The following is a 13,032-nucleotide window of genomic DNA, read 5'->3' on the forward strand; positions in this document are numbered from 1 at the left end:
AAATGATTTATTATTGTTAATAATATTGCATAAAATTAATGAGAAATAAATATATTTCACTGGCTGTTTTCAAGACAAAAGTAAAGATTTTAGGTATTTTCAGTTGAAATTCAAAACTATGAACAACTTCCACCTCTGGCTGTGCATAAAATGGACTCCAGCCAACACTGAAGCTCTAAAGTGACCAATTTAGAAATCAAGCTAAAGAACACAGGTGCTTATTCAAAGATCAAAGTTCATCTAATTGTCATTTAAGCAACATTTTTGGCCTAAATGTGCTCTCAAATCATGACCAATGGACTGAAAAGGTGATTGGGACTAAATAAGGGTGTTCTCATCCCTGAAATTGTGTTGCTGCCGCGAGCGCTGCATCACAGCCTTGTTGACTGGGGTTGGTACGGCAGAGCGGATCTGGGCTAATGGTGCTGCTGTTCTGAGAGATCTATTATTAAGCTCTGATAGCGATCCGAAAAATAAGATGAACTCCGGAATCACTGTGGCTGAGGTGGTAGGAATGTTCAAATCATTTGCAGTTTTTTTTAAATTTATTTTATTAATTATAATTATCTAAACAGTGATTCTTGGCTGCAGGAAGCATCTTTATTATTGCATTTTCTAACTTGTTTTTATTGTTAGTTGACTTTTTAAAAACATTAACGAGGAAAAAAGGAAAGCGCATTTGAGCACTGAGGTTCTATTTCTAGATCTGAAATGGTCTATATTCTGCAAATGGAGCATTATATGAATCAAGTCTGTTTTTCTGTAATTGTTTTGATCACTCCGAGCGTGAGGAGCACTCAGAAAGTATTGCATCTGATGAGTAAAGTGCACTGGAAATTGGATTTATAGACCGAAAATAAAAAGTAAATTTAAGAGCCTAGTTTATAAGAAACATGCAGTTGTCCTTATTTGATGAATCCATCTGTTGTTGGAGCCCTTGGGGAGCGTGCACATATGGGCGAAGGCAGGGTACACCCCCAGATGAGTGGCCCGTTCATCGCAGGCCCCCATGTGAGCATTTGTGGTTTTTGCTTAAGGGTACCTCAGCAGTGCTCTGAAGGTCTTCTGGTACCTCCCCCTACAACCAGAACACCTGCCATGTTTTTTCACACTGGGGCTTGAACCCTCCCCTTCTTAGGCCAGTCCCCAACAGACTGAGCTACCGCCACCATTAGATTATTTATGTATCTCACTTCTTGATCAATACATACATCAATACGATTTATATGCTAAACCATATAAAAAAGCACACATCGACATTGTCCTCTACAGTAAAGGTGCTACACACAAAACCTCTTTTTTTATTTGATAGGTCTGTCAAAAGGGGAAAAGTGAGCTTTCCTTTTATCACTCAGTTGTTCATTACCAAAGAAAACGGGCAAGTAAAAGCAGATAAAAGACAGGGTGGAAGCAGAGACTGTAGCAAAACACACGCTAATTAAGAGTTTTATGGGGCATATAATTTGAGTTACACCACTTAGCCCTGATCAAAAAAAACCCCAGCAACAGAAACTCTAAATCTAGAAAACGTCTCCCACACACACACACACACACACACACACACACACACACACACACACACACACACACACACACACACACACACATTATCGATCACCAGAGTGAACAGTGCAGCATGAAATAAATGATTGTTTGCACTCCTATCACAGGAAAATATGTCCCATCAACAGTTTGAATTCCACTCATCCAGTGTCCTCAAGGACAAAGAATCTGAGCTCCAGCAGGGAAAAGTGAGAACAGTCGACATAAAGAAGAGCGTAATTAGAAAGATGATTATGCCAATGGACAAACAGGCACATTCAGGTGAAATGATTGTCACTTCCCTGAACATCTGTCTCCATCTGGGCTTTCCTTAAGAACATCTGTACAGCTGTTGGATGGATGTATCGGTTGTTTCAGACGTTGTTAAGCTTATTTTACAGAGCAGCCATTATGTTTTCAAAGTTGTCTGATTTGATTTAACGTACCGTACTGGAACGTTTCCACCGCCTCAGGTGTTGTCCTTACTGGTGCCTCTTCGGTTCAGGAGCAGAATTTCAAAAAGATCCATTATTTTTTTTAAATTATCTCATGAATTTACCATTTATTTGTTTTTTGCAGCATGAAACATTGAAGTCTAGTCGTCAGTTCATATGTACTTACATATAAATGCGCTGTAATTGGATATGTTGTCTATATTTAGAGTTTATGCTCTTTCACTGCATCAGCATGGGCAGCGTTTCTCCAACAGGAATCACTTATTTCTGTTAAATCTTGGTATCATTAGGTCCCCCGGGTACACCCTGGTTTCATCCATCACTTCCTAAGTTGACGTGGTGAGCAAACAGTTGTTCACGTACCAACCGAGCAAATATATACAACATTAACATTCATGTGGAGTGCCGATTCTGGCCATACATCCAGTGTTCAATCAGTTTGAGCTGTTTCTGCTCCCTGAGTGTTCCTGCGGGAAATCTGTGTCTCTTTAGCTGTTCGACTTCTCACCATGTTTACCAGCGAGCCTCTAACTGTCGCTGTCTGCTGTTTATGGTCCCAGGCAGGAAAAGATGAGGTTTTAGTGCCTTTTCACTCCAAAACATCTGCCTGCTAAGACTGAAACAACGCTGGTGTAAACGTGTGTATGGCTGTTTAAAGAACAGCTTTAAAGTAGGTGGGTGTTATTAACACTTTTCCCTGATATATACTGTATATATAGCATCAGTTTGTTTAGTTACACAGGGTACTACGTGAAACTTAACCATACCACTTGCACAGCAACAGAGTTCGGCATCACAAAGCTGAAGCTAGCCCCTCGCTCTCCTTCTGTCTCCCGGGTCAACAGCAAATCTCACATTCCCACAATGACGCCGCCACAATGCTGGGCCAGACCCCAGTTTTACATTTGAAAGCATATTTAACTTTTCACTCTTCCATTCACAGACTGCGGACGCTGAGACTCTGAGCCTGGCCAAGATTAGCTTTTGGCAGACAATGCAGTGAATTAAAGGCCACACATGGCCCCTCTCTTGTTCTCTGGGTGACCAAACACACTTCCAGGGCCAGGAACTCTTGACCGGTCTTTTTAACCCACAAGGAGAAACCAGGAATTTGGAGAGAAGTATATGGCGACGGGTTTAGGGTAGAACCTGAGCAGACAAAAGTGTTGAAAGAGAGAACAAGACAGATGGTCTTTCTCTTCTTAGAACTACCAAACTCTGGTGTCAGAGGTTCCAGAGGTTATAGAAAACACGGCGTACTGGCAAAAGCTGACATTATTGACTGCATGGTTGATTTTGACATATTTATCAGAAGAATTAAGATTTATTTAAGAAATTCGATTGATTTAAAGCTGATTACACAGTAATCCCCATTTCAAGATCAAGGATGATTTTAACATCAATACAGTGCAATATCATTATGAATGACTGTCTTAAGTGACGAAACAGTTAAGAATATGCTTATTGGAATTTTAGAACTTTAGTCATTAAGGCTAAAATGAACCACTTAAATAATAATAACTAATTATTATTCTTTTTTTAAAAAAAAAAAAACTTACTGATTGATTTCGGTTAATACGCGTAAAAACATTCAGGAAAATTAATTTCGGCTTATAATGACTCCCTATTAATTATGCAATGCTCTCTCAATTTGACTAAATATGAGAACCTGCGTTCTGCAGGATTATTCCAGGGCTTTGGGGACATTTCTTTGAGAAACGGTGGAGAACCTTGTCGAGAACATGAAAAAAGGATCGAGGGGGTGGGGGGGACTATAAGGTAGTACCGAAGGGGGCGACCATGCACGCTGTTCCGGCTCCAAACTAATTGCAAACCGCTGGGGGAAGACGCAGCCCGGCCATCCCCAGGCTGCGCCTCACCTCCGGACTGCGCTCACAGGTCTGTCCCGGCGGACAGCGGCGGGCTCCGGCTGGGTGTGTGCAGGCTGATCAGCATTTTGGAGGCTGTGTGTAGGTTCATGTGATTTCATGTGAGCACCTTGGCGGAGCAGAGCGAGAGGAGGAGGAAGAGGAGGAGGAGGAGGAGGAGGTGGTGGTGGAGGAGGAGGAGGGTTCTTTCCCTGCGTACCGTGTCGTGCTCAGTGGAAATACGCTCGTCTACTATCAAAACGAAAGGGAAGAAAGGAGGACGGACAAAACAAAAGCGTTGGGACTTTTCTTGGTCGGGAGACCCGCTCTGTGCTGGTGATTGTCAGCGGAACAGGCCTGTTACATCGGCATGGTAAGATTAATTTTGGTGAGGTTTTTTTTCCCACCCTCCTCCCTGCAGGAAAACAGGCGCACGCAAATCTGCGGTGGCGACGGGAACACGCAGAACTACTGCTGGCAGAGCATCAGTTTCACTGGTGCTGGGGGTTTGAGCCTTTTCCTCGCTTCTTCCGTGTGTGTCTTAAAACGTAAATCCGAGCAGTAAACGGGGTGTTAGCCCGTGAAGTCGGACGGAGACGGACGGTGCAGCACCGATTCAGCCCGCATTCTCCGGCGTGGAGAGGCTCCGTGGACCGCCGTCACATCACTGCGCGTCGGGCTTTCACAAGCGAAAAGGATTGTTTCAAAAGTGTTTAGCCGCATTTTACAGGCATCTGAGTGGAATGCTGTCATGTGAAAATTGCCTTTAGAATTTTGCGTGAGGGCTTAAAGTGGGGAACAGTAGAGAGGAACCGTTTTGGATGCGAAGCGTCTATTTCTTGTTCCATGTTCATGATAACTCACAGCAGGCACCTTAGCAGAATCATTCTGTGGAACATTCCCAGCGAAAAAAACCCTCTGCTGATGGATCCTGTGTAAAAAAACAACCCTCCTAAACAGCTGATATTGATGCTAAGAATGGCCAATATTTACAATAGCTCTTCTTCTGCCACCATATCAAACAAACGAATAAAAAATTGAGCATGAGTTGGGTTAAAATGTTTTTAAAGGTGTGTCTTGTTCCGACCCTTTCCATCGGTGTAGTTACAGTCGTTTTAATCAGGTAAAGCAGCCCCCCCCCCCCCCACACACACACACACTCCAAATGTTTTGCAATTCCTCCAAATTTGAGACTGATGGAATGAAAGCCCAAGTTGGACCCCTGGGAGTCATTGTTGGGGCCTACACACCGCTCGTATATACGCGCCCTCCAGGCTGATTGGGGAACTTCTAACACACGTACCTCTGAGTGCGTGAGTGCAGGACCTTCGAGGAGATTTGGGATTTAGAGAAAATCAAAACTTTCCCTTGGTTGTTCTTTAAAAAGAATTTCACGCCATTGTGTAACAGCAAAACTGGATTTAGAAACTGATAGCAAACCAGTCTGTGTGCACACTTTAGTCTTGTTATCTGTATTTCACTGGCGTCAGAGCTATTCCCAGGACATTGGGAAAGCAGCTGGATCATTAAAAGAACCCTCAGTGTGTGGGGTGGCTTTTTTCTTTTCTTTTCTTTTCTTTTTTGCATACATCATTGCTCACAAGTGCCACCATCGGCCATAGTAGGACGTGTGACCTCAAATATTAGAGGTTAAACCCGGGGGAATCCTGGGGGGGGGGGCTCTGTCCTCTATGGAAAGTGTTTCATGGCGGCATCAAATAAGGACACAGAAGTTGTTGGGTCCCGCCGAGGTTAACCTTTGTGGAGCAAAGCTGTGTTCTCCGCTCCTCTTTGTCGTGCTGATGAGTGCTGAGAGCCAAACTTTGCACCGGTTGCCCGCGCGATGCGCTGCCTCTGTTATCGTAAATGGAATATCCGCGACTCGTGTTTTTGCCCCAGTTGTGGTTTTGTTGTGATCTATCTCCAGAGAACAGCCCTCTGAATGAAAGATGGCATGGAAGGTGCAGTTGGGCCCTGTTGTTTTCCGCGAACGGCTGCTGCGTTTTTAACCTACTCTGGCACGTTCGGGGGCCGCAGCGACGGCAGACGGGAAACAATTATCGTGGCAGAACAGACCGAAGGGGCATCTTCTATTTGAAGAAGTAATCGTTATTAGATTGTACGGTCATCCAGGGAGGGAATGTGGCATTTGAGGAAAATAGATGCCGAGGATGAAGAACAAAATTATTCTCCTTGTTGCTCATTAGCGTAAAATGTTTTGAACAGAAAGGATCTATTGATGACAAAGCGTCTAATATCTAATTGTTATTATTCGGAGTCTCCACAGAAACGCTACAAACGGACAGGGGGGGTGTTGTGTTGTGGTGCGTTGTGTTTAGTTGAAGCTGCAAGCCAGTCATGTTGTGATGTGTCGCACGCTCAACTAATTGCTGCGTGTCACAGTTTGACTGGACACTGTTGCTCCTGCACTCCCCGGCTCCTCGGTTTGGGGAGCAGGAGGGCGCCGCGCTCGTCTGATGAGTTCAGGACACTGCAGAAATAAAAATAAGGCAGCGTCACAGAGCGATGAAGTGATCGACGCCACCCAGCCGTTCTGTGCCTATAGTCAGGATCAGTTCATGGATTAAACCTGGAATACAACAGCAGATCTGTGTGATTTATTCTGCTGCATTCTTGGGCTCTAATGAATCACATTTAGGGTTAAACACACCTGTCGTTTTAAGTAAAGCTATAATAATTATCCTAAGAATTCCCACGTGTAACTTCTTATGGTGGCATCTGTGCAGTGGTGGGCAGACGATAAACTGAGAGCAGTTTTGTCTCATGTCTCCGAGGACTCGCAGACGATTCCCAAAATACAATAAGACTCGAAAGCTCCAAGAACATCCCTGTACTAATTTTTGTTATAACAACCTGGTTCGTTTTACCCAGCCCAAATCAACCCAGCTTAAATCTTACACCTGTTTAGCTCTCTGAGAGCCCGAAACACTCAAAGTGCTTTAAGAGTGAAGTTGCACTTGAAACTATGCACACGAGCCCCCAGGAACAGGGTCGTGTTTCTCCCGCTGCACTACAGAGACAGAAGCCCTTTGTGTCCCACGTTTCATTGTGCTCGTGTAGCAATTTTTGAGATGACTTGCAATGAAAACTCCACCGGTGTGGGAGTCATTATGTGTGCCGACACTACTTTGATGTAGTCTTGTACCACTAAACGCAACAGCGCAGCATTATCCGTAATTAGAAAAAAAAAAAACCCACCTGATCTCCTGTATAATTCTATGTAATTTACATCATTTCCCAGAAACATCAGTTCCAATTACCTTATTTAAGTATATATGTGTGTACAGTATATGTGTGTGTTTTCAATGGATACTAGAAACCAGCCATACGCTCTGCTTGGTTAGTTTTTGAATTTTTTTTTTCCTATAAATGTGCCCCCGACTGACTGTCTCATTCCCACATTCAAAGTTCTGGACCAGTAATGGAATGGGCAGTCATCTGGAGGGGGTCATTAAATCTGATAGTTGCCCTGCACGGTTGTGAGCAGCCAAATAATATGAGGACATTTTACAGGAGGAGGCAATTTTAGATTTGTCTTAATATTCGCTGATGGAAAAAAAAAAAAGCCGTAGATGAGAGGATTGACTCATGCCTCCTAACTTTCTGCTCATCCTGTTTGGTTTAATCTGCTCGTCCAGTTGTGTTTGTGTATCGCTACAAGACAATGTAACGCATCGAGAAAGACAAATCTGACTAATGTTGCCGGGTAATAAACTGCAAATGCTGTATTTTTCGTGCACATTTTGTAGCAGCAACGTAGCTTCATAGAGAAGATTTTAACAGGGGGGGGAAGAAATAACAGAAATCACACATCAAAAATTGTTATAATGGAACAGATTCACTTTGGCCGACTGTCCACACCTCTAGATTTGATCGTCCATCACGCAGTAAATAACTGTCCACCGTTGAGGAGAAATTGAGGCTGACCATTTCTAAGTGCTCTAGACTACTGCTCGCAGGCGGAGTGTGCCCAGCTGTCAGCTCGCCGCCTTTCTTTTCCTCCACCATAGTTAAACGCCTTCCTTCCTTCTCACGCCGCTCTGTGGACTGTGCTCTGCTACAACCGTGGACCGCAGACACGAAGGGCCGCAGCATTTGAAAAAGTGACGATAATGAGATGCCCCCCCCATAATGAGTCTTTGAAGGTCACAATCATGACGATGATGGCAGTGACAAGGCGTCACGCTCTTCGTCACTATCAGACTAATAAAGTGACATCTTTTGTTTTCCATCTTAGAATTCTCTCCTGTCTCCCCAGTGGCGTTTCGTCAGGACACACTTAATCTTATGCAAGACGGTGAAACGGTAGTGAATTTACAGGTAATTAAGCCCCAGTGATTTACAGTCGGCACATCAGCTGCACTGTACTGTATGTAGAAAACTTTCAGTAATGTTTCTAATAATAAGGTTGATGACCGCTAATAGCTCAATGTGTTGGTGCATTAAGGATTCTTAACATACATTTGGGCTTTATTTTATTAAACTTAACATTTATTGTTTTTAACAGGTGAACAAGCTGTCCAATAGATTTTCAATTCTAATAATTTTATAATTAAAATCCACTCAGGCTACCAGACACCCGAGCAGGTATCTTAGGAACGTTGGTTTCAGTTGCTCTCAGGTGTGACTGCAGAGCAGCGCTGAAGTCAGCGAAATGAACTTCGCACTATTTTTTTAAGCGTAGCTCCTGAGGGTTCAAGCTCGCGGCAGAATTCTCTTTTTTCTTTTGTTAATTTGTCGCCTTGACACCAAAGCCTGTGATTGCAGTGATTTCAGCACTTTTAGAGGATGTAAATGAGTTAAAGTGAAGGCGGGGGAACCTTTAGACGCTTTATCATCCTCCTCCCCAATTAAGTCCCTCAGAAATGAAACCACGATCAGATCAGAGTTGCTTGGCACCGACTTCCTGTCACAATCTGTTGCTACCTAATTGGCCATGCAGATGTTTCCCTTCGCCATTAAAAATGGAGCGAAAAACAGCAGACCAAATGACCAGGGTGTACGCCTACTGTGACTTCCTGTCCCCTTCCGAGTGACATAACCCTCTAAACGGAGTAATATATCTTTAAATCTGCTGCACATGTACAAAGGGACACTTTTGGCAGAAGGAAAAACCGAAGTCAATGAATTCTAAAAGCGTTAGACTGCAAAGTGGAGTGATCGCTCTCCAGGGGGCTGGCCTTAAGCTGTTATTCTATAAATATTAATAAAGCCCACCAGTCAGCCTGGAAGGAAGGTAACGGTTTCCTCGCGTCACAGAATGAGCTCCACTGTGACAACCTGTGAAGAGAGTTATGAGATGACAAAGAGGCAGTTAGATGACATCCGGTGGCAGGTTTCATTTTTAAAACATGAAACGCCATCAACTAAGATGGCAGCTGAGCGTGCTGACCTCTCCTGTACGCGAGTGCAGGCTCATTTTCTGTGTATTTATGTATTTGGCACAAATATATATTCAGACTCTTGAAAAGAATGCTAGAATTGTAACTGGTGCTTTTGCAGACCGCTCGTCAGTTAAAAGGCAGGATGAATTCTTATTCTGTGCATATTAAAGGGCAATTATGGAAGTAATAGCCAACAGTGCAGAAAGGAATGGAAGGTTTTTGGCTGTTGCCGACATTGCTTTGCCAAGATGCACTCGTCGGATGCAGCTAAAACCGAGCAGCATCACAATGCTCTGGCATGCTAACAGAGATGTTCTGTGTTGTTGCTTCATGTGGGCTTTGTTTTTGGTTTTTTCTTCCATTTGCCACAATGTTACGCTTAAATAGATGTTCTACAAGGAGACGGCAACTCGGAACCACCAAAACGTAGAGTGTGTTCATGTGAAAATGCTGCCACACACATCATTTACATAGAAAGGAAAATGTGATCGTTTTTTTTGTTTTTAATGAGGCAGACTCCAGGAATCTAGAGTAACCTTAACCTTCATTAATTGTAAGCTCTTTTCACACATGCTCGGTAATCCCTGCTGTTGGGATGCCATCTCGAGAGCTACGGGGGAAAACAAATGTCTACTGATTTGGCTTCTGGGTTCAGTCCTGTAGTCTGCAGTCCTGATGATGTTTGAGTCCAACTGCAGAGCATTTGAAGAACCCTGCAGAGCACATGTCTCCATGGCTGGCTCTGACAAGCACAAACACCCAAAGAAGAGCGCTATTTACACAGATATATCAAGATCCCTGGCAACAGGATAGATGAAGAGATGAGTGATGTACTGGTGGTGAAGACCGAGTGTGAATTAGTCCAACATTTCCAGGCAGGGACGGTGAGACACACACAGTTGTGTATATTGTCTGCGCGTTTGTTTCGCTGACAAGCTCGTCGAAAGTTTTCTGCTCCTCTGAAACTTGCCGTGCCATCAGTTTTATCTTCAATTTTTTATCGCTAGTTCTTCAAACAAAAGTTTTTATTATAAATCAGTGCTTATGAGCCAGTCTGTACTATTCAAAAAATATTATTCTGCACCGCGGTCGTGCACAGACTACATTTAAGTCCTGGCACGGTACGGGGATTGTGTAATTATCATACATTATACAGAGGTGAGCGTACATTTTCATTTATTTTCTCCTGGTTTCAGTATGAAAACTTACAGGTGAACAGATCATCACACTGTGGTTATTTAATCCTGGCAATAATAGGAAAGAAAACCATAAATATTTCGTATATTTCAGTGTAGAGTTCTTAATGGATTTTTAAATACCGGATCATTTGCATTTTCTCAGTTGCAATTTTTTGCACATTTTCATGGGAAGTTTAGTCATTTCTAGAATAGTCCTGATATATTTCTTCATGTAGTCACAGTATTTATAGCAGTATGTTGTTCTTTTTTAGGTACAACATTGTAATGGAACCTCACAGCTGTTCACACTCGAAGGTGTAAAAGTGAGCAGCTTTGAAATAAAGTGTCTGTTTAAGTTTGAAGATGGGGTTGTTAATTATTTGACAACACTCTTTTTGGTCCCAGCAGATTTATTCTTCTTTTCCTTCCTTTTCTTTCTCCAGGCCTGAGATCAGTTTGCAAAGTTGAGCCCATAAAAGCAGTAGTGTTGCGAATGTTTTAAGTGCTTTCTTTTTCTCTGGTTGTATGTTCATATTTTAGTTCTGAAAGTCTGACTTTTCTCCTCGATCCACATCAGAATTACAGGTGTGAACAAAAGCTTCTCTCATCTTCTACAAGCTGTCCGTCTCTGGGAGGATCAACGGAGTCTTTCAAACACAGCAAATTAAGTTCGTTAACATTAGCATGAAAAAGGAGGACACCGGGAAATAGAAGACAGTTTTCCGTTTGAACGGTATATAAAAGGGTGAGAAAATGTCACCGGTAGATTTTGTAATCTCTTTAGTTAGAGGGTATTTTTGGAAAGGTTGCGAGGAAACAAGAGCGTCATTGGGTGGACTTTTATCGAGAACACCTTATGTTTTGTGGATATTAAGTTCCTCAGCAGATTAAAAGTGCTCATCGTCTTTACCTGACCTCCGGAGTGAGTCTTTTTGTCTTCCTTGACATTGTGAAAGGAGGCTGACCGTAGTATTTCTCAATTTCTGTTGTGTGAACACACACACACACACACACACACACACACACACACGCGCAGGGTTTTACACAGCGTGCAGATATGGTGAGGTTTGAGAGCTGAGAATGAGATCATCCACCAGTCGTACCAGTGTTGCTGTGATTGTTGTCACCTTTCCTTTTTTTTTAAAAGTAAAGTGCAGGTCTGGCTTGTTAGCTAATATCACACGGTGCAGTGTTATAGCACACGGGTGTTGTTTTGTGTGAAAAAATAAAGGTTTTAACTGGCGGCAGGCGACATTTCTGTGTGCAAAAGGAGCTACTGTTTCGATTAAATTGGAGATAAACAACATAAGGAGGCAAAAGAGTGAAAGTAGATCTGTCAAATCTTAAATTAACAGCACACTTCCCCCAAACATTTTTAATCACCTGTTTTCCAGCTGACCAGCCCTAATTAGCTGTCATGTTGTCATAGGGTCGCCCACCTGACCTTAAAGAGAATAACTACCTAGTGTAAGTGTGTTTTCTGTGATGAGCCTTTCATCTATGTCCAGAACAAGGCTTGTAATAACGTTTTCAGTGGTGATCCAAAAGGGGAACATACATCCAGATCCAAATATTCCACAGTCCCCCAGCAAGACTGTGCCTCCTGCGGCTGGTTTTAATGTACAAGGTAAAGAAACAAACAAGAGAAAATAATGTTGCCGATTTCCTGACAAACCTCAAAATTCCTGTGGATTCTTTGACAGCGAGTAGTCATTTTTAACCTGAAATCAGTTGGTTACATTAGAAAGAAAAGATGCAGATTCTAGTGTTCGGGAGATGGAAGGTTTAGACACATTAAAGGGGTTGTAATTATGAATAATTTAAAGTAAAAATTGTGCTTCTGAGCATATGTGAATGAAAGGAATGTGGGATAGAACTGCACAGGAAGAAACTCCCAGAAGCAGAGAAAATAGTCAAATAGTCCAGAACTGACTCAAATTTAAATATACATTAAGCCACAGATGTTCTGGCAACATAAGTCCTTCCAAGTTCTGTGTGCTGTTCATGGTTTGGGTGATGGCTTGGCCTTCTCCCAGGCGGGACCATTTCGCCGTGCGTCAGTGTGGTCACCCGCTGCTGTGAAGATGGAGAGCAAATGGAAGCTAATTGCAGTTGAAGTGTGCAATATCATGCCAGCGGGGGGAAAACTTCAAAAAAAAAATTACAGTTCTATATTTTCGGCCTTCACTTCAGCTGCCAAGTTCTGATATAGAAATGAGCAGGAGTGCAGAGTAATAAAAGAGCCAGACATTCGAAAAAGGCTGGTGGAAAACAGGAACATGTGTCTTCTGACTCGGCTCTTTTGATTTGGCCGTTCACTTTTTATTATCATTTCACTGCAGGTAACGGAAAAACCTACTGCAGTAGCCCCTCTTCCAGGGCCCCCGGGGGGGGGGGCAATTCAACAAATACAGCCCAATATTAATATATGTCACACAAAAAATTCTACATACAAGTGAATGTGGCTAAAATGCTAAATCAATTTCATGTGTGAAACAGGATAAAAGACAAATCCTAACAGGAATAAAGGTGCTTCTATTCCATTCAGGTAAAAAAAAAAAAGCTCATTAGGCTGATGGTTCAA

The 13,032-nt window shown here is 42.8% G+C and overlaps 1 protein-coding gene across 13 annotated transcripts in view; it reads left to right on the forward strand.

Moving 5' to 3' along the window:
• Positions 1–4,070: 4,070 nt before the first annotated feature.
• tenm4 (teneurin transmembrane protein 4) overlaps positions 4,071–13,032 on the forward strand; it is a 97,223-nt gene continuing 88,261 nt past the window's right edge. For 10 of the 13 annotated variants that reach the window (XM_057049256.1, XM_057049258.1, XM_057049259.1 and 7 more), the window contains exon 1: positions 4,071–4,238. The gene's annotated coding sequence lies outside the window, so the exon portion shown is untranslated. The remainder of the gene's footprint in view (positions 4,239–13,032) is intronic. The other 3 variants (XM_057049267.1, XM_057049268.1, XM_057049269.1) reach the window with 1 other exon arrangement.

This window comes from Takifugu flavidus, chromosome 12, assembly GCF_003711565.1.
Source record: "Takifugu flavidus isolate HTHZ2018 chromosome 12, ASM371156v2, whole genome shotgun sequence".
Lineage (NCBI taxonomy): Eukaryota > Metazoa > Chordata > Actinopteri > Tetraodontiformes > Tetraodontidae > Takifugu > Takifugu flavidus.